At 39.9% G+C, this 22,060-nt stretch overlaps 2 pseudogenes across 2 annotated transcripts in view; one reads left to right on the forward strand and one right to left on the reverse strand.

The window, feature by feature from the left end:
- LOC143681270 (mitochondrial ornithine transporter 1-like) overlaps positions 1 to 13,896 on the forward strand; it is a 31,295-nt pseudogene extending 17,399 nt beyond the window's left edge. Inside the window, exons 5-7 of the transcript XR_013174502.1 lie at positions 1,326 to 1,495; positions 5,014 to 5,172; positions 6,326 to 13,896. The product of XR_013174502.1 is annotated as a mitochondrial ornithine transporter 1-like (transcript). The remainder of the gene's footprint in view (positions 1 to 1,325; positions 1,496 to 5,013; positions 5,173 to 6,325) is intronic.
- LOC143680457 (phosphatidylinositol 3,4,5-trisphosphate 3-phosphatase TPTE2-like) overlaps positions 10,861 to 22,060 on the reverse strand; it is a 64,107-nt pseudogene continuing 52,907 nt past the window's right edge. The window contains exons 16-18 of the transcript XR_013174058.1: positions 16,744 to 16,835; positions 12,669 to 12,739; positions 10,861 to 11,126 (exon numbers count right to left, since the gene is read on the reverse strand). The product of XR_013174058.1 is annotated as a phosphatidylinositol 3,4,5-trisphosphate 3-phosphatase TPTE2-like (transcript). The remainder of the gene's footprint in view (positions 11,127 to 12,668; positions 12,740 to 16,743; positions 16,836 to 22,060) is intronic.

Below are 22,060 nucleotides of genomic sequence, written 5' to 3' on the forward strand. Positions count from 1 at the left end.
GGTCTTTCTCCCCTCACCTTTGAGCCTTCATTGTCCCTGCACTCTCTGAGAACAAAGTGAGGAGTGAGGCACTCACCAAGTTGCAGTTCTGGTCTCTAAGAACTAACCTCTTGGTGTGTTTTTGCATTGCAGGAGTTGTAACTCAGTTCTTTGCATCTCTTTTGTCTTGCCTTCATGTAAGGTGTACTCTTTTGCTCGCTTCTCTGCACTAATACAAAATACACCCTAAACACCTGAACAAATTCCCCCCAAATCCAGCAGATCAAAAGAAAGATTAAGGAGATAGGAATTGAAGAAGGAACGTGACTGAGCAAATACAATACCATTTAATTCGCTTTTTAAAAAACATTGTTATTGACAAATCTTCACACACATACAGTCCATACATGGTGTACAATCAGTGGCTCACAATATCATCACATTGTTGTGTATTCATCATCATGATCATTTTGAGAACAATTGCATCACTCCAGAAAAAGAAATAAAAAACTCATACAACCCATACTACTTAACCCTCCCTCTCTCCCTTCCATTGACCACTAGTATTTCAATCTACTTTTATCTCTTATCCCACCTATTATTTGTTCATTTTTTATCCATATTTTTTACTCATCTGGCCATACCCTGGATAAAAGGAACATCAGACACAAGGTTTTCACAATCACACAGTCACACTGTAAAAGCTATTCATTATACAGTCATCTTCAAGAATCAAGGCTTCTGGAATACATACAGCTCAACAGTTTCAGGTACTTCCCTCCAGCCACTCCACTACACCATAAACTTAAAAGGGATATCAATATAATGCATGAGAATAACCTCCAGGATAACCTCTCAACTCTGGAATCTCTCAGCCACTGAAACTTTGTCTCATTTTTCTCTTCCCCCTTTTGATCAGGAAGGCATTCTCAATCCCATGATGCTGGGTCCCAGCTCATCCCAGGATCCTGTCTCACGTTGCCAGGGAGATTTAAACACCCCTGGGAGTCATGTCCCATGTAGGGGGTGGATACTATTTAATTCTTGCTGCATTCCAAGAGCTCCTTCCTTCAATTCTAAGTTTTTGCTTATTCCCTGCTGAAACATCTTTGGTGACTTCTAGCAATATATGCATCAATTTTAATAAAATTTGTTTGCCATAGAATAATATAGTTGACAAACCTTGGTGTAAGTATCCATAGCTCTTGGAAGTATTTCTTTCCCACAAAAGGATTCCCTTTGTTCCCCTCTTTGACTCATTCTCCTCCCATGCTCCCCAGGATGGGTTGTTGTCCTCTACGCCTTCCCTGCCATTCACAGCTGTCTCTCCTTGTGTCTCCTCCCAGTACAGTTGGGTCTGTCGTGAAGAGCATCCTCACAAAGGATGGCCCCCTTGGCTTCTACCAGGGTCTCTCCAGCACTTTACTACGAGAAGTACCGGGCTATTTCTGCTTCTTTGGTGGCTACGAATCGTGTTGGTCATTTTTCGCATCAGGGAGATCAAAAGATGAACTAGGTAAATGCACTTGGGTGATAGCAGTTGGCTCTGAAGTTGCCCGTTTCCGACTGGGTACGGTGGCTGCCCCTCCTCTGGACTGTGTGCCCCCTTCTAGGGGGTGGGGGCCTGCACGGGGTCTAGTTTCTGGATGTAGGAAAGTCATGTGGTAGTAGGCAAGTGATGGCCCTTCCCCCAGGCTTTGTCATTTCTTTGGACTGGGACTGAGGCAGTATATCTCAAATGTCTTGGAATTGCATTTGTTAATTTGTTCAGGATCCATTTGGGGGGAAGAAGAAATACAGAAGTTATTTTCCCCTTAGGGAAAATCACCTATAAATGACCTTGCAATAAGCTTAACGGCTTGGTAGTTAATCTTCATAGAGTGAGAACAGTGAAAAGTACTGTTCTCGCCAGCCAATGCTGTTCAGCTGTTTGACACAACTGTAATGCAGTGCTTGACTCATGTAAGTTGTTGCTTTTTTCTTAAATATCTTTCCATGTTTTTAATCTATTCAGGGAGTGAGTTAAGTTCCTAGACCTAACTGTTTTGTTTAAAAAGAGAATTTTGATTTTTCACCTGTAAGGAAGAGAGGGGACTATGGGTGCTTAAAATAATAAAATACATAGAGTTGAGAATGTAGAAAAAAGATGTGGCCACGCTCTGACGTGGCCTTTCAGTGCCTCTCTTCTCATCCCCCTGGGCGTAGCCAGAATGCTGTGTGTCCATGGGTTCCGGGGTGGCCAGTCCTCTTAGGGGGTGGGGGGCACTCACTAGGGCTCCTTGTCCTGGTGAGACCCAGAGGTGGACATGGACTACCCAATCTAACCTGGCTGTGTTCTTAGCTCTCAGTAGTAAGGGCTTTTGACAGTTTCCTTAAAGAATTGCATTTCTTAGTGTTAGCCATTTAATTTTCACCCATCTGCAGCCATTACCAGGTTGCCATTGGGAAATGTCACGTTATCTGTTCTATTTTTATTTTTATTATTTTTTATTTTTTTTATTTTATTTATTTATTTATTTATTTATTTATTAACGGAAAGAAAAAAAAAAAGAAATTAACACAACATTTAGAAATCATACCATTCTACATATGCACTTAGTAATTCTTAACATCATCACATAGATGCATGATCATTGTTTCTTAGTACATTTGTATCGGTTTAGAGGAACTAGCAACACAACAGAAAAAGATATAAAATGTTAATATAAAGAAAAGAAATAAAAGTAGTAATAATAGTAAAAAACAACAACAACAAACAAACCAACAAGCAAACAAAAACAAAAAAAGCCCTATAGCTCAGATGCAGCTTCATTCAGTATTTTAACATGATTACTTTACAATTAGGTATTATTGTGCTGTCCATTTTTGAGTTTTTGTATCTAGTCCTGTTGCACAGTCTGTATCCCTTCAGCTTCAATTACCCATTGTCTTACCCTGTTTCTAACTCCTGCTGAACTCTGTTACCAATGACATATTTCAAGTTTATTCTCGAATGACCATACAGTATTTGTCCTTTAGTTTTTGGCTGGATTCACTCAGCATAATATTCTCTAGGTCCATCCATGTTATTACATGGTTCATAAGTTTATCTTGTCTTAAAGCTGCATAATATTCCATCGTATGTATATACCACAGTTTAGCCACTCTTCTGTTGATGGAGATTTTGGCTGTTTCCATCTCTTTGCAATTGTAAATAACGCTGCTATAAACATTGGTGTGCAAATGTCCGTTTGTGTCTTTGCCCTTAAGTCCTTTGAGTAGATACCTAGCAATGGTATTGCTGGGTCGTATGGCAATTCTATATTCAGCTTTTTGAGGAACCGCCAAACTGCCTTCCACAGTGGTTGCACCCTTTGACATTCCCACCAACAGTGGATAAGTGTGCCTCTTTCTCCGCATCCTCTCCAGCACTTGTCATTTTCTGTTTTGTTGATAATGGCCATTCTTTCATAAGAGTTGGGAAATTTTCAGTGATAATTTCTTCCATTAGTTTTTCTCTTCCTTTTCCCTTCTCTTCTCCTTCTGGGATACCCACTACACGTATATTTGTACGGTTCACATTGTCCTTGAGTTCCCTGATACCTTGTTCAAATTTTTCCATTCTTTTCCGGATAGTTTCTGTTTCTTTTTGGAATTCAGATGTTTCATCCTCCAAATCACTAATTCTATGTTCTGTTTCTTTAAATCTGTCGTTGTAGGTATCCATTGTTTTTTCCATCTTTTCTACTTTATCTTTCACTTCCATAAGTTCTGTGATTTGTTTTTTCAGTTTTTCTATTTCTTCTTTATGTTCAGCCCATGTCTTCTTCATGTCCTCCCTCAATTTATCGATTTCGTTTTTGAAGAGGTTTTCCATTTCTGTTCGTATATTCAGCATTAGTTGTTTCAGCTCCTGTATCTCATTTGAACTATTGGTTTCTTCGTTTGACTGGGCCATATGTTCAATTTTCTGAGCGTGATCCGTTATCTTCTGCTGGTGTCTGGGCATTTAGTCAGATTTCCCTGGGTGTTCGACCCCACAGGTTGAAAGATTTTTCTGTGCAATCTCTGGGTTCTGTTTTTCTTATCCTGCCCAGTAGGTGGCGCTCGTGGCACACGTTTGTCTACGGGTTCCACCAGTTAAAGTTGCTGTGGGTCCTTTAACTCTGGAAAATTCTCGCTGTAGGGGAGGTTCGGCAGCCGAAGCGTCTTGGAAGAATGCCAGCCGGCCTGGGGTTCCGAATGCGGGGAGGGTCGCCGGCCGCCGCAGCACGGGAGAACTTCCGGCCGAATTAGCTAGTCAGATCGGGGCACCAAGCGTGGCGGGAGGGCGCCAGCTGTCGCAGCCCGGGAGAGTGCACTATTCCCAGCCGACGGGGGAGTCACGTGTTTGGAAGGGATCCCCCGGTCACTGTTCTCCGCAGTCTGGGGATTTCCGACCCAACTATCTCTGTTGTTCCGGGGGGCCTCGTGTGGTGGGGGCACCAGCTGCCGCGGCCTAAGGGGACCGCCTGTCCAATTCTACCAGCTGGTCTGGGAAGGTGGAAGGGAGGGACTCCGGTCGCTTGCCGTCCCACCCAGGAAAGCCCGTGCCCCTTGGTGATCTCACCGGAGCTGGTTCTCCCAGATAGTCAGCCGTTCCAGGATAGGGTACGCCGTCCCTTTGATCTCCCTCGTGGCTCCGGGAGCTGCTCTGTATTATCTCCACTCCCCCAGTAGCTGTTCTGGAGGAGGAAAGGTGAGGGCGGCAAGGCTGTAGAGGCTGGTGGTGGAGGAGCCGGTGAAGGCGGGGGAAGAGGGCACCGTGGTGGTTGGAGAGCGGCCGGAGCAGGAGGGGGAGGAGGCCGGCGGAGAAATAGAGGGGAGAAGGAGGGCGGGTGGGTCGGCTGCTGCGGGGCGTGGGCACCGCGCGGCGGGCCGGCGGAGAAAGAGAGGGCAGAAGGAGGGCGGGCGGGTCGGCTGCTGCGGGGCGTGGGCGCCGCGCGGCGGGCCGGCGGAGAAAGAGACGTTATCTGTTCTTGAGACAAAATACCATTTGCTGTTTTTCTTCTCTAGGCCCTGTCCCTTTGATGTTGAGTGGTGGAGTTGGTGGAATTTGCCTCTGGCTGGTCGTATACCCAGTGGATTGTATCAAATCCAGAATTCAGGTTCTTTCCATGGCTGGCAAACAGGCAGGGTTTCTTGGAACCTTTGTGAGTGTTGTGAAGAATGAAGGTGAGTGTGCTGATTGCAGAACTGACTGCGTGTGGGGTGGGGGTGGTTTCGCTGTTCCTCTCGTCATGGTTTAATGCGATGTGTGGCTGCTCTCTTCCCTCACTTCATGTCGGTTTCTTAGTGTATAATCATATTTATACCTGCATTTGTGAATTTGCCTTTCTGAACCCCTTTCTTTAGCTTACCTTCATTATTCTCATGAAAGAATATTTGAAGTTCTTATTCCTAACCCCTGGGTCAGGCGCCTGTTGGGATGCTTTGCTCTAAACATTCTGGAGGGAAGTTTTAAAATATGGCCTTTGTCTAAGGGAGCGAACGGTTTGAGGTTAGCCTGGCCTGCTTCACATAATACAGATATTATCAGAAGATAACCTCTAATAGTACCAGTGCAGGAAGGTACAACATCTGTAATGCTAGGGCTTGGGGAATTCTAAGTGGGCTAAGCAATTTCTGAAGATTTTGCCAATTTTCAGCGTAATACTGGGGATGGGGTTTCTCTAAGTCCTTCCAGCACCCACTGCACATCTTAAAACCTGAGATGTGGACTCTGTTTTGGTTTTAGAGGATGGTAATAGTATAGAGAAACTGTGTTTAATTGATGTCCCAAGTAGAACGCGCAGACATCTTGTAAATTACTAACTGAAATTACATGCACTTTCAGTTTGCATGACACTTTATAATTTTTCCTATACTTTCATGATCTAATTTAATCTTCAGAACAACCCTATCCAGGTATTTTCTCCACTTAATGCTAATCCAATGCTAATATTAGGAAAAGGCCTCTTTCCAGGCTCGTGATGCCCTGTGGGCCTCAATCCCCAGTGAAGCAGTGAAGCTGTCAAGCTTGCCACCCCAGCTCCAGGCTTGCCTCCATGTGGCTATCTAAGGCCTCCGCTCTGCTCCATCCATTTCACCAAGAGTCGACAAGGCGTGGACTTTAGTGCCTGTTACCTGAGCATCAGGGGAGCTGACATTGTCCTTATTTGCATTAGTGTACTTAGAGAAACCTAGAGATAAATCCGTCTATGCTTATTGGTTCTTAATGCCGTTGTCTGGACTTGTAAGTGTAAAAATACAAATACCCCATGCAGCTGCGTAGGGAGTCTCCAAGGAGGTGCGAGTTACAGTCTTTGGTCACCCTTCTGTCTTGCAGGAATAGCAGCCCTGTATTCTGGACTGAAGCCGACTATGGTTCGTGCATTCCCGGCCAATGGGGCTCTGTTTTTGGCCTATGAATACAGCAGGAAGTTGATAATGAGTCAGTTCAAAGCATACTGAAGTGCCTTTGTGAACCTGGCTTCGAGTACACATGTTTAGGGGCTACATTCATCTCAGGGTTTCACGGAGTTCAAGACCAACGTGCAATTATTTTGGGTTCATGGGAATTTTATGTTTTTGTCTTGCTTCTTAAACTTTATGGAAGGACCTCTGTTTCACATCATGTGATTTCTGCCTGTATTTTTACTGAAATAGAAAAGTTGCTGCTTTTGTCCTTTTGGAATATACAGGCTGAGCCAGTGGCCCTAAGTACCTTCTCTGAAGGGTCAAAAATAGCCATATCAGGGCTTTCGCATAAACCTATGGACATACTTGCATTTTGGTTTTGTGTTGAGTGAAACATACAATTTGGTACCATGTTTAACCTCAGATATCACAGAAAAACCCAGTATTGACCATGTTCTGTGAAGATAGTTATAAATGATTGCTTATCCCATTTAAGATGTAGGGTCTCTTTTCAAGGCTACTTAACATGTGTACTGTACTAAGCAGCTAAGGCTTTAAAAGTTTTTATGTAGAGCTTGTGAACCAAAATAGGCATCTATATTTTTAAGAGGGGATGTATGCCTGTCTACTGTTGTGGCTTCCATATTCTTGAATTAAAGTCTTGGGGTAGGCATCTTATTTTTCCCAAGATTTCCCACTCTTACTGAAATAGTGCCAATTTAGTTTCTAAGTGGGGTCGTCTTCCTCACTCGGCCTGTGTTCTTAGGTGTGGCCTAAAGCATCGGCCTCTGGGAAGCAGCATGACCCTTACCCATGTCGGCTTCCTCTCTTACCTCTCCCAGAGAACCTCTCCTCTGCTGGGGCTTCAGATCGCAGCAGGAGTTTAGGGGAGGGGCCATGATGCTCTGCTGGGATGCAGACCCAATGACTGATGGCAGCTTTTAGCTTCTGGTTCCTGATGGCCCATCTAGGAGTCATGGAGCTACCCTGGACCACTCTCTATCCTCACTGCCTCTACCAATCATAAACCCTTCCTGGGAAAGTGCCAAAACCTTCACGAGAAGTCTTTGTTCCCTGTTTAGTTATGGAGTGACAGTACTTGTAGATGAAATCCTCTCCTCTCAGATAGGAGTAAATAGACCTTAGGGCTTGTGTTAGGCAGTGAGTCAGGGTTAGTCCATCCTAAAATGTACCTTGAGGTCCTTAATTCTTTGCCATGCTGGAAACTTCTAAAATTGGATACTGGAAGTCAGTGAATTTTAATGGTGATTTTATACAGGGTGTGACTTGATAAGTAACAAAACAAAAGAAAAGCAATTCTTTTAAACTTTCCCATATGTATGCATATGTGTACCGACACAAAAACCCCATAGACTTGGGGATGGATAGCTGTTTTTTTGGCCGTGGGTTGTTCTTGTCACCCCACTAAAGTAAGCCTCGTCATTCCATGCTGTTCTAAGACCAGCAGAGTCTCTCAGTAAAAAGTGTTCATAACAGCTGGGCCAACGATTAATACAAGCCATACCACATGTGTCTGTCACTGCCAGTTTGTCGCAGACCTCCAGTTTCCCTGAAACTTTTTGCCTTCCTTGAGGCCTCTTTGGTAGCTATGCCCACAGTGACAGAAGCAAGAGGGTCAGAGAAGCAAGCTGCTGCACACACATGGATGTGACATATGGACTTTCTGGAGGGGATGCTCAGCCTGCTACCTGAGGTGCTCCAGAGCTGTGGGCTGGCCTTCCATTTGATTTCTCTCTAAAAGAAAACACTTTCCTATTTTACTTTTCTTTCCATACTCAAATGGTCAGTACCTCCCAAGTGCTGCTTCATCTGAGCCAAATGGATTAAAACAGTAGAAAATGGCCAGGCACTGAGTCCACGGTACCCTGCACAGGCCTATGGCCAACCTCAGCCTTTGTTAACAGAACTTTTGCTTCCATGTTGTCTGTTAAAGATTTAACCAGGTATCTTGAAATAATTTCAGGCATGTAAGAGTGAGTAGGAGAGGAGGAGAATGAGTGGAAAGGATTTAAGTTGGGAGGTTTTTTTTTTTGTCATTCATATGCTTGATTTGTGTTTAATACTGGATTATAATTTGCACCATTTCGGATCTATATTTCAGACCAAAAATATGGTCACTTGAAATGGAATGAAAGGAATTTGGGTATTCTATCATTAAATATTTACCTAATAGAGTATATTATGAGTTGTTTAAGTGCTTACATCCTTGTTACGCACCCACTATTAGGATTGTTTATTAAGTATAGTAATATTAAAGGTGGTGACTTTATTACAAACAAGCATTAGTTTTCACCAGCAAGATTCCTGATATAATTTCATCGCTGGTAAGCTGACAAATAGACATGGTGTTTATCCCCCCTGCTGTCATGAACTTGGCCTCCTGCAGTTGCTCTCCACCTCTGCCAGGCTGTGGGTGGGATGTGACTGGACAGGAAGCCATCCTATTTTTATAAAATAGTGAATATTAAGCTTCAGCAAATTCTACCCCAGGTTGCTAAGTTCTACTTAAGAAAACCAGTATCATTCTCATATATTAGGATGTTTCAGAGTTGTTCACACAACTAGTCACATTGGATTCAAAGAATGCAACACCCCTAAGAGGCTCTGAAACATTTTATGAGCAAAAACAGAAGAGTGTGGCAACTTATAATTGCCAGAAAGTCTAATGCATGTTGGAGGGTTAGGAAAGAAACCCCAACTGTAACCTTTCCTATTTCAAAAATCAAAATGCTTAAGATAAAAATTGAGGTTTTCTTTCCTTTTTATTTCCACTATTAAAAAAGATCCTACCCTTCACTGAGCCAGCTAAATACTTTCTTGGTTCACCAAAGCCTCACATACTCTGTCTTCTAAATCTATTGCTGAATGAATTTGAAATGACACTACAACTTGCTCTGTCATAATACATGTTTCTATAAGAAATTATAGAGAATAAGGTTGTTTATAATGTGTAAGTAACTTGAGAGCATGTTCTATATGATCTTTTCCTCCAAGGGAGTCAGTAAAAGAAAAGTATATAACTTTATATACTTTTTTTTATAACTTTTGCCAGAAAAGGAAAAAACATTTAACTAGGTTGCTGCACTGGCCGCTGGAACACTGTTTTGGGCTATGTTTTTAAAAAGCACAACAAAATGCCCACCTGAGCATGGCAGCTCCCAGCTTTGTGGCCTAGGCATACTTGGGGCAGGTGCCCAATAGGATGATGGCAGCCCCAATGGCCCAGAGCTCAGCTTCCACCTGCGTGGCTGCATACCCTCCAGTCCTTCTCTACTGAAGTTTTGCTATATTCCCATTTCTTTTTAAATACCCACTGTGGCGGCAACCTGACATTCTGAGCTTCCAAACTGGTGGTCCAGGCGGCTTTTGTTGGTGTATAAATTACAAAATGGCTTAGTTGGAGTGACCTGGCCCAAACACCCTCCCCCTTTCATTTTCCCACTGACTATTTTCTTTTACAATGTGTTTTTTTTGCAGAGTGCAAGGTTTTTTCTGGAATGAGTGCTTCATTTTAGCAGAGATGCTGGTTCTTTTATGTTGATACCTTTTATTTCCTGATGAATTCAACATCATCTAGATTGCTGAGAGCCTTGCCAATACAAGGAAAAGCATTCAAATGAGGATAATTTCAAAAAACCAAAATAGAACAGTTTGGCCGTAAAATATGGTGGTGGGGTACTTAAAATAGCACCCAGTAGCAGAGAGAAAATTCTCCATGCACGTGAAACTGACCAGTGTTTGTAACGAAAAGGTGATCTTCCTCCACTGTGTCCCCAAACCTGAGATGAGGTTGGTTGTGAACAGTTCATTCTACTGGGGCTGAGGATGGTGGATTTTAACATAGTAAATTACACTAAAAGCAAATATTCCTCTTAGTTATAATGTTATGCAAAAGCAGAATTTACTGAAGTTTCTCTATCATTCATGTTTACTGAGATCCTTTTACCCTACAGGGGAATACATGTGTAATTCAAGAAGACTGGGCTTGTCAGTTCATGTGGTGTTTGGAGCTCCATACAGATGGGGAGGGAGGTAACAGTTCATGTGAAATGTATCTCATTTCTTTAGTGTTTAAAACTTAGTCTTTGCTGTCCCTCTGATGTTAACTCATGGTTTGTAAATCAAGTGGAGGAAGAAAATAGAGATGAGCTTTATAATCTGAAATTACGATGTGAAATCAAGGCATATATACATGCCCATTAAATATATTTAAAAAATGAAAATTTTTTAAATATATTGGGACTGGAGGGGTCCCAATTTTTACATATCACAGTTTTTTAATATGAAAAATCTCTTTCAAAGTTTTTCAAAATGATAAAGTGGTACCCAATGTTCCTGTGTACTGTGTTCCAAATTTATCGGAATAACAAGGTAAAAACTTTATATGAAGAATATTCTTTTAAAAATAAAATAAAACAGTATTGACATTTTATTTATCTCTTTTTAATAGAATACTCCAGTACATTTGTATATACACATAAATATTTGTGTATTAGCAAGGAAATAGATAAGGAACTAAATGTGTAGCAGGGAATGGGGAAAATATGATACTTTGCTAGGTGGAAAACTGATAGTTCATTTACTAGCCATCAGTATAAACTCTAGGTTATGCCTCATCAAAATATACCTCCACTGCAAAATCTTCACTGTAAATTTTCCATGTTTTTTGTTTATGGGGATTATCCAGTTCATTTCTGGAAAGATAAAGCCTAAAAATAGAAAATAAAAGTTTATTTTAGGGCTGAAAGATAAGTCATGCAGAGGCACCCTTGTTAGAGCTTTAAAAAATAAATATTTATTTGCCATGATTAGAATCTCAGCTTTTCTGTTTTTTTTTTAATTGGCTTGCATATCTCTCTAGTAAGTTGCAAAATAATCTCAGTAACATTCAGCAAACAAGGTTAACTGATTCTTTTAACATTGCCTTTTATGAGAATAATATTTGTATTTAATAAAGCAATCTAAATTCCTATATGTGACAGAAATTAACCCAAAGAGACTGGATATATATTTAAACACAGAGTAAGATACGGATAGCCTTTTAAATGATGAAGTTTGGCTAAACCACAATCTCATAACTAATAAAAACAGCTTGTCCAAGTAGTTTGGAAATTAAAATGTTAAGGAAGTTTTTAAAGCTATAAGAGAGTATAAGCGTGATCTAAGTTTTTGCTTCTCCAATATGAACATGGTGGTGTAAAGGGAAGAAAAATGTCCTTAACGACCACTCTTGAGTAGCACCAATTGAAGTTTCACCCAGACATCACTATTTGAGATACTTTACTCATGTTATGGGTCAAAGTTGATTATTCATATACATTCAAGAAAAAAATTGGTAAAAATTTTCCATCAAGTCCCACGTCCACTATATCAAAATACATTTAATGTGTGTGCATTTTAAGTAGATCAGATGTTAAATTTACTGTGGCCTTACTGGGCTTGAAGTGTTATTAGATCCAGTTCAGATTGGAAGAAAAGGCTAGGATTGTAATGAGAACTATCAGTTCATACCACAACTATCACAACCACTTCTTCAAATCTAAATGAATAATTTACGAAACAGGAATGCAAACTCAATTTTTTACAGCTGTAGAACAAATATCCCTTAAGGTGGACTGCATTGTCTGGAATGTATTTCCAGATATGGTAAAAGGTTCTTTGGAATAATAATCTTCCAATCCAACTAATAATTACTTTTTTTTCTAACTACAAAAGACTTCCCACTTCAGTCAAAATCATTTTTAAATGGTGACTATTAATGATTTTTAGCTGTTCTCATGTACATTTGTGCCTTATAACTTCTGCCCTAGATATAAGTGTATCGATCAGCTTTTAAACTAGCTAGAGCATCTCTAGACCACACCTTATTTTAAAATAGGATTTAGTGGTTTTTGCTTACCTGTTAACCAATATTTACTGAGTGCCTCCTGTATGCTAGACACTGAGCAGATTTAAGTTAAACTTCCATGGGAGGGATTTATAACTGCGCCCAAGATTTGACTGTAATACTTTTTAATTTGTAACAGAGTACGTGGCATGGACCTTGAGGATAATGTGACAGTGCGTCTCTAGAATAGTTATTTTTTTAAAAAAACTAGATTAAGAAGAACAAAGCAATGAAGAATGGTGACTTGGGGATTTTTTTGTTTCTATAAATTGAGTTTACAACAATCAGTAAAAGACTTGCCATTACACCATATACTCATATATTGAAGATTAACTGCTTCTGTTGAATTATATTATAGCCATACCTGTTATCTTGAATGAAAGATGTATGGAACCAAAAGAAAAATGGGCAGCCATCATAGTATTTAGGAATATTCTAAAAAATAGGAAAAGAAAAGAAAAAGGTTATTTTTTCATAGTAAAATTGATACAGAGCTAACATTCCAAAGGGATTAAATTTCTTTTTTGAGCATTTACATATTTATCAATCAATTGTAGTTATTAAATATGCAGCATTCTGCATGTAGTCTATAACAATACACAGAAAGCACAAAAGAGTTTTTAAGAGAAAATTAGAAAAATAATTTTTCCATATTTATAAATTTAGAGACTGGTCTTTTAAAATAGTTTAGATTAGTGCTAAACAGAATTTACTAAGGACCTAATGCCTTTTTATACCCATACATATTATCCATTTCTATAAGGAGCAGGTGCATGGAATATTAACCATCATTATTAATGATAATAATGATAGAAATACTAAAATTAAAAAAAATGTTTCCATCTCATGATTCTTGACAATAGTAAATTCTGGATATTACCAAGGCCCCCCAGGAAGGCACTCTACACCAGGGTTTCTGCTTGGAGTCCCCTGCTAAAGATAGAATTAGATGAGGCTCCAAATTCAGGTAGCATCTGTCCAGTATAGGAATTATCCAGGTCACTTGCTCCAACACATTTACCATTTCAATACTCGGACAGATTGTATCCGAAAAGGGAGTAAGCTGGGGATGAAGGAGGGCACAGGAAATAAACTTTACATTGATCAGTACTTATTTGTTGGCAGTTCTGATAGGAAAATGAAACTAATGAGGCTTAGAAATTTGTTGAATACAGAATAACAGACATTTCATATGCCTTGTCAATATAAATAACACTCATTCAGAGTAATGACAATGAAAGACCTATTTGTCATACTATTTGTCATAAATGAAATATTGAATTAAATACTATTTGTAATGTATTATATATCAATTCAGAGGAAAGTAAAATCTCCCTCACATTAAAATATTTTATACACTTTGTAGAATAATGTGTTTTAAAGATACAAAACATAAATGTGGATCACCGCTTTGCAGTAAAAAATGTACCTATGTTTTTAAGCTTTAGGTTTTTATATTTTTTTCTTATTTTAAAATTTAGTACATACCAATTGTATAGCATTTAGAAAAAGCAAGTGAACAAAAATAAAAAATAAGTCACATATGTTCTTTTAAAAAAAATTTGTAGATCTAACTTATTGTTTTCCTTCCCCTCCCAGGTTTGGGGTTGACTCTCTCCTTTTAGCTCTCATGTTGGGAACTGTAGAAAAGGAAATCCCAAACGAAAATTATTCAAAACTAGACAAGCAAAATGGCAGAGGTTGTTTCTTGGTTACTCACTGAAGAAGAGAGAAATTTGACTTTTATGTCATCATACAGAATTGGACAGTTGAGTAGATCAAATGTTACGTTGTTTCTTTCAGGGTCATGAAATCTCTGTGCATGAACATATGGAACTCTATTAAACCTAGCTGGTGACCAAATGATAAATTAATATAACACTGAAGTAAATTTTCACTTATCTAGGCTTCCTATATTTATCAAGTGCTCTTGATCTTATAGCCCCATCACTATGTGTATAAATAGATGTCAACCATTGTTTCTGTAAAGTTGTAACACTGTTGTTTAAATTTCTAAAAGGTCAGCGTTTTGGGGTTATGGCACAACACTGTTAAAAAACAGTATTTAATTTTCTATTAGTTTTAACCAAGTAAATATTAATGCTGAGTTTGTGACCTAATTTTCATATATTGGGGCCTCTTTGAGAATATGCTAAGAAGCTCTATTTCAAAGCTGCTTTTTGGCATTCAAAAAAGCAATGCCGAGCAAGCCACAGTGGCTCAGCAGGCAGAGTTCTTGCCTGCCATGCCGGAGACCTGGGTTTGATTCCTGGTGCCTGCCCATGCAAAAAAAAAAAAAAAAAGCAATGCAAAATTGATCAGGTTTTATCAAAACCTTGTGTTTGTTGAATGGAATCATAGGCCCTGCTCATGGAAGGCTGCTGGGGTGACCAAAGATAGGTCAAGTTTCTGGAATAAACAACTTTGAAGTTATATTAGGTATTTCTTTGTTATTTGTTCATACCACATAATAATGGCACCCATCATGTAAAAGGTCTGTGTTGAGCACTATGAAAAATATTGAAAAATAAATGCAGACACAGTCAATGCCTTCAAAGCACTGTACACATACAAACAATAATGGAATGACATCCAAGTAAGTGCTAATCTATATGACAGAGATCTAGTGTGATGTTGAACATTGATGGAAAGATGTAGGATGAGAAAGCTTCACAGAGGAGGTAGGAATTGAGCAAGGCATGGAAGGATTTGTGTAAATAAAGAGCAGCACATAAAACAGAATCCAATCCAGACAGGAAGGGAAAACAAAAAACACGTAACAGAATAGAATGTTGTGTTCCACGGGTCAGAGGGGACCAGTTTACTTGGAATGGAGTCTGCAGGTCAAGTTACGATGCAGATAAGCTCAGCCACGATAGGACCATGTCTTAAGATCTCAAGGGCCAGGAAAATAAGCATGAAGTTGCCAAGGAATATGGTGGTGCATTTCCTCTGTGGCAAAGTAGCTTGCTAACTGCCACGTAAAACTTTTATTTAGTGTTTTATAAGTCACAAAGCAACTTCACATATATTATCTCATTTAATCCTCACAGCACTTAAGGTGTTTGTTTTATAGATGAGAACACTGAGCCAAAGATGTTAACCAGCTTTGCCCACAGGCGTGTAGTTTTGTCTTCTGTGCTGTATTACAGTTTTTTCACAATGAAACTATTTCAGGATGTATACTGTAGGACTTCATAAATTGCACTGTAAAGGAGAAACAGAAAGTAAGAAGACCACTATAGAAATCTATGCATGAACAGATGAGGCCCTGGCCAGGGAGGGGCACTGAGAATAGAAAGGAAAGAAGACAGCAAAGAGAGATTTCAAAGCCATAATCAACAGAATTTGATGACTACATGGATTTAGAGGGCCAAGGTGAAGAGAGAATCAAAGATAACACCGCATGTTAAGGCCTGAGTGAGAGAATGCTGGTGTCATTTGCAGAAGCAGAGGATAAATAAACTCTTTTGATAAATTTGGATTGACAAATGTTGGATTTGAGTTGTTGGACTGCATGTTGTAGCTCCCTGCATCTACCATATTGCCAGACACTAGGCGCATAAGTATCTGTGGATGAATGAAAGAACAAATGACAATTTAAAGCAGGGACTGGATGAGCACAACCAAGAATGGGAAACTCAGGGTCAGGCCTGGGTGAATGCCCTCAGTTTGGGGGGGGGGGCAAAAAGAAGAGAAAGGAAAATAGTGTTGGAGAGAGAGCAGGAGAACCAATGATAAAAGTCTGAGAAGAATGTTAAAAGATTATATTTCTTAGACCCATGAAGAAAGCCTTCTTATTGCTTCAGAAAAAGCCTGTAATCTTAGGCATTTCTTCAACATTTTAACAAAATATTGACTACCAGATTCCATTGCTTTGGGTAAAGAGATTCCTCCCCAAGCTATACACTCTTGCATTGTTCCTTATAGCATGGTCCCACAGAACATCTGAATTAGAATCATTGGGGACATTGTTAGGACCCCATGCCAGGTTTCCTGAATCATACTTTGGGGCGTACAAGCCAGGAAAAACATTTTCAAAAGATCCTTGGTGATTTTCATGCACACTAAAATATGCAAATTGCTGAATTACAATGAAAGATAAAATGACCAAGAAGAAGAGAATATGGCTAAAAATGACCAGATACATGAAATTAAAACCCTAATAGATCCCTGGAAACATGCTCACCATTTGTGGAGAAGGAAAAGGCAAAGCAACAGTTTGAACTGAAAATTTGTTCTGGAAAATGCCCAGGAAAACCTATTTTGAACAATAAGCCCTAGTTTGCATTTGACTCCAATGACAACAAGTTAGACAGCAACCAGAAAGCAATATGGCATCTCTTTATGAAGCAATGGTTTGGGGATATCAACATGCTGATTTAACATCAAACTTTAAAACAAACACCATAAATTTCAGTCCACATGCTTTTTCTTACATTGCAGTCTTTGGAATCGCAACAGGAAAAGAGAGTCATTTTCTGCATTATTATTTGCACTTGCAGATCACTTCCAGTACCGTTTCCAATACCTGAATGAAATAAGAGGCCGGTTAGAGCAAAGATCAAAATGTCTTACCAGTGAACACTATGGATTAAAAAAAAGTTATCCCAGATAACAATACGTCAATATTTGATCATTTGAGTCTTGTATGGATTTTGCCTTTGAAAGCCAAGGTTTCAAGCCCAAAGGATGGGGGAAAAGATATATATATATTTCAGTTTCTAAGACATACAGTTTCTCACTTTTTTAAACAGAAGAATATTTTAGCAAAGGTGATTTGCAACCCCTCTTGCTAATATGTTGCTTTCTCCAGATTTCTAGTCATAATTTAAAAAATAAATTATAAACTCCTCTGGCTTAGTTCCTAATGAGATCTCTATGCAAATAGAGGATAGTAAGTACATACCAACATTCCTGTGGGGTTTGGTGTGTATGTATATAAAAATGGTCTCTTACCCTTTTTGTTAATCCAAATGACTGACTTCCTAACACATTTCCTCAAAGGGCTGGTTTCTCATTCTCTAATTAATTTTTATTGCTTTCCTTTCAAACCTACATATTTTATTTTAATATTGGAGTATAGAACTTAAATATTATAATAAAGCCCTACGTTAATTGTTCTTTTTTTTAATTAGAGAAGTTGTAGGTTTACCTAAAAGTCCTGCAGAAAACAGTTTCCATCTACTCCTGCCTACATACAGTTTTCCCTATTATGAACACTTCCCATTAGTTACATTCACAGTGTTGTGCTATCATCACCACCATCGAATACCAGAGCTTTTTCATCACCCCATACAGAAAGTCTGTACCAATGAAAGCATTAACTACCCATGCCCTACACCCACTCCACTCCCTGGTAACCTGTATTCTAGTTTCTGACTCTATGAACTTGTTTACTCCAATGATTTCATATACCAAGTTAGATGGCAACTAGAAAGCAATATGACATCTCTTTATGATGCGATGGTTTAGGGATGTCAACATGCTGATTTAACATCAAACTTTAAAACAAACTCCATAAATATTTGTGAGATCATACAATATTTGTCCTTTTGTGTCTGGATTGTTTCACTCAACATGATGTTTTCAAGGTTCATCCATGTTGTCACATGCATCAAACCTTCATTACTTTTTATGCCTTATTAATATTCCACTGCATGGATATGCTGCATTTCGTTTATAAATTCATCTATTGATAGAGTCTTGCATTGCTTCCATCTTTTGGCAATTGTGAATAATGCCACTATGAGCAATGGTGTGCAAATAACTGTTTCAATTCTTTGGAGTATATATCTAAAAGTGGGATTGGCAGGTCACATGGTAATTCTGAACTTAACTTTTCACGGACCCACCAAACTATTTTCCACATTGGTTGTATTACTCTGCAATCCCACTAAAAATGAATCATGCTCCTATTTCTCTGCATCTTCTCCAACACTTCTTTCCATATTTTTAAAAGGAGCCATTCTATGTGGTGTGAAATGGTATCTCATTGCTGTTTTGAACTGCATTTCCCTAATGGCCAATAATACTGAACATCTTTTCATATGCTTATTGGCCATTTGTATATCTTATGTGGAGAAATGTCTATTCATGTATTTTACCCACATTTAATTGTTTTGTATACCTTTGATATTGAGTTGTAGGGCTTTTTTATATATTCTGAATATTAAACCCTTATTGGTATGTGGTTTCCAAGTATTTTTTCCTATTCTGTAAGTTGTTTTTTATTCTGTAATAAAGTTTTTTTTTCCTATTCTGTAAGTTGTTTTTTATTCTGTAATAAAGTTTTTTGATGCACAAATTTTTAAGTTTTGACTGTCCCATTTTCTATTTTTTCTTTATTGCTTGTGTGTTTAGTTTTTTGTTTGTTTTTGCTGGCTATGTTTTATTTGTCCTTTTTCTTTAAACAGGATAACCAAAAATACAGACAGTATTCAGTAAAATAAAATAGATGAAACAAATTTGTAACAGACTGTAATGTCACATGCTACATTTAATCTATTTTATTCATGCTTGCCTTGGAGGACAGGAAATATATCATTCAGTAAAAACATACAGTAAAAACGAAGTATGTCTTATCATGATTTTAAACTACAATAATGATGTACCTTAATTACTTCCAAGCACACAAGCCTAACATTACAGTTTGTTTTAAAAAAATAAACACAAGACTTCTAGGAGCATTTTATAATAAAGTAATTCCTAATTTTTCTTTGTAGATAGATCAAGCACCTCCAAAAAACCCTAGAATGAGCTGAGAATTAACATCAAGGGATTGAGAGAAACTTCTCGACCAAAAGGGGGAAGAGTAAAATGAGACAAAGTGTCAATGGCTGAGAGATTCCAAACAGAGTCGAGAGATGTATTAGTTAGGGTTCTCTAGAGAAACAGAATCAACAGGGAACACTTGCAAATATAAAATTTATGAAAGTGTCTCACGTGACCGTAGGAACGCAGAGTCCAAAATCCACAGGGCAGGCTGCGAAGCCGATGACTCCAATGGATGGCCTGGATGAACTCCACAGGAGAGGCTCACCAGCCAAAGCAGGAATGGAACCTATCTCTTCTGAGTCCTCCTTAAAAGGCTTCCCATGATTGCATTTAGCATCACTAATTGCAGGAGACACTCCCCTTTGGCTGATTACAAATGGAATCAGCTGTGGATGTAGCTGACGTGATCATGACCTAATCCTATGAAATGTCCTCATTGCAACAGACAGGCCAGCGCTTGCCCAATCAGATGAACAGGTACCACAACTTGGCCAAGTTGACACCTGTCCCTAACCATGACAGTCCACCCCTTGTCAACTTGGCACCTATATATATATATATCACCTTAGACCATACTTAATTTCCAAATGAAAACAAATAAGCACACATTTTTTTTCTTTTACCTGACAATACTCAACTGTCCTGCATATAACTGGAAACACATTAAATCTCTCCAGAATAGGGTGCAAATCCTTGGGCAACATTCATTCTTAAACTTGATATCTTACAACTTAAATAGTATAACACAAACAAAACAGCATTACAGTCCTCGTTTCTGTAACTGATCACGTGGTCGAAGTTCATATTTATCACTACCTTCTTCCACTACCCATTCCATGTTCCCTTTCCCCTCAGCAAGCACTTCAGCTGGCCGTGGTTCTTTGCCTGGTGGGGTGCCCCAAACCTTCATTCCTGAAGTCTCAGAGCCATTAGTGGTCCTGCCTGGATTGTGTTGTTGCAGTTTTCCATTGATTTTGATCACAGGGCATGGTAGTACTAATAGACGCCCCAGGGGATCTCATATATTCCAAGAAAACTCTTCTTTACCTCCATTATGTAGTTGCAGTCCTACTTCCTTCTGATAGTCAGGGTCAGTTACCCCAGAAATAATGTAATCCCCTTCTTGGTGTGTTGATCCAGAGGCATAAGTAGCCCAAAGTGGCCAGGTGGCAATCTTAACTTCCAGTTCAGTGGTATCACTGTTGTTTCTCCTGGAGAAAGCACACCCCGTTTTGGAACTAAAACCTGTAGACCAGCAGAACTCAGGGTAGCAGGGACAGGAAGCAAAAATTTTCCTAGTGGATCACTAGGAGTAATAGTGAGTGGCACCACACCCATTTCCACCCCTTGGTTCCTGGACCCATGGATCCTGGCTATGGGAGAAACAGCACCATACAGCGGACGCTGATTCAGAGCATACACAGCTTCCTGGAGAACATTACCCCAGCCTTTCAAGTTTTTGCCACCTAGTTGGCACCGTAATTGAGTTTTCAAAAGGCCATTCCACTGTTCTATCAATCCAGCTGCTTCTGGATGATGGGGAACATGGTAAGACCAGAGAACTCCATGAGCATGTGCCCATTCCCGCACTTCATTTGCTGTGAAGTGTGTTCCTTGATCCGAAGCAATGCTATGTGGAATACCATGACGATGGATAAGGCATTCTGTAAGCCCACGGATAGTAGTTTTGGCAGAAGCATTGCGTGCAGGGAAAGCAAACCCATATCCAGAGTATGTGTCTATTCCAGTTAGAACAAATCGCTGCCCCTTCCATGAAGGGAGTGGTCCAATGTAATCAACCTGCCACCAGGTAGCTGGCTGGTCACTTCGGGGAATGGTGCCATATCGGGGGCTGAGTGTGGGTCTCTGCTGCTGGCAGATTGGGCACTCAGCAGTGGCTATAGCCAGGTCAGCCTTGGTGAGTGGAAGTCCGTGCTGCTGAGCCCATGCATAACCTCCATCCCTACCACCATGACCACTTTGTTCATGAGCCCATTGGGCAATAACAGGAGTTGCTGAGGAAAGAGGCTGACTGGTATCCACAGAACGGGTCATCTTATCCACTTGATTATTAAAATCTTCCTCTGCTGAAGTCACCCTCTGGTGTGCATTCACATGGGACACAAATATCTTCATGTTTTTAGCCCACTCAGAAAGGTCTATCCACATACTTTTTCCCCACACCTCTTTGTCACCAATTTTCCAATTATGGTCTTTCCAAGTCCCTGACCATCCAGCCAAACCATTAGCAAAAGCCCATGAGTCAGTATACAAACGCACCTCTGGCCAGTTTTCCTTCCAAGCAAAATGAACAACCAGGTGCACTGCTCGAAGTTCTGCCCACTGGGAGGATTTCCCCTCACCACTGTCCTTCAAGGACACCCCAGAAAGGGGTTGTAATGCTGCAGATGTCCACTTTTGGGTGGTAGCTGCATATCGTGCTGAACCATCTGTAAACCAGGCCCAAATTTTCTCTTCCTCAGTCAATTCACTGTAAGGAACTCCCCAAGAGGCCATAGCTCTGGTCTGGGAAAGAGAAGGTAATGTGGCAGCAGGAGTGGAAACCATGGGCATCTGTGCCACTTCTTCATGTAACTTACTTGTGCCTTCAGGACCTGCTCTGGCTCTATCTCGTATATACCATTTCCACTTTACAATAGAGTGCTGCTGTGCACGCCCAACTTTATGGCTTGGTGGGTCAGACAACACCCAACTCATGATAGGCAACTCAGGTCTCATGGTAACTTGGTGGCCGATGGTTAAGCGTTCAGTCTCTACTAAGGCCCAGTAGCAGGCCAAAAGCTGTTTCTCAAAAGGAGAGTAGTTATCTGCAGCAGATGGTAAGGCTTTGCTCCAAAATCCTAAGGGTCTGCGTTGTGATTCTCCTATAGGGGCCTGCCAAAGGCTCCAGACAGCATCTCTATTTGCCACTGACACTTCCAGCACCATTGGATCTGCTGGATCATATGGCCCAAGTGG

Source organism: Tamandua tetradactyla, chromosome 4, assembly GCF_023851605.1.
Source record: "Tamandua tetradactyla isolate mTamTet1 chromosome 4, mTamTet1.pri, whole genome shotgun sequence".
In the NCBI taxonomy this organism is placed as follows: domain Eukaryota; kingdom Metazoa; phylum Chordata; class Mammalia; order Pilosa; family Myrmecophagidae; genus Tamandua; species Tamandua tetradactyla.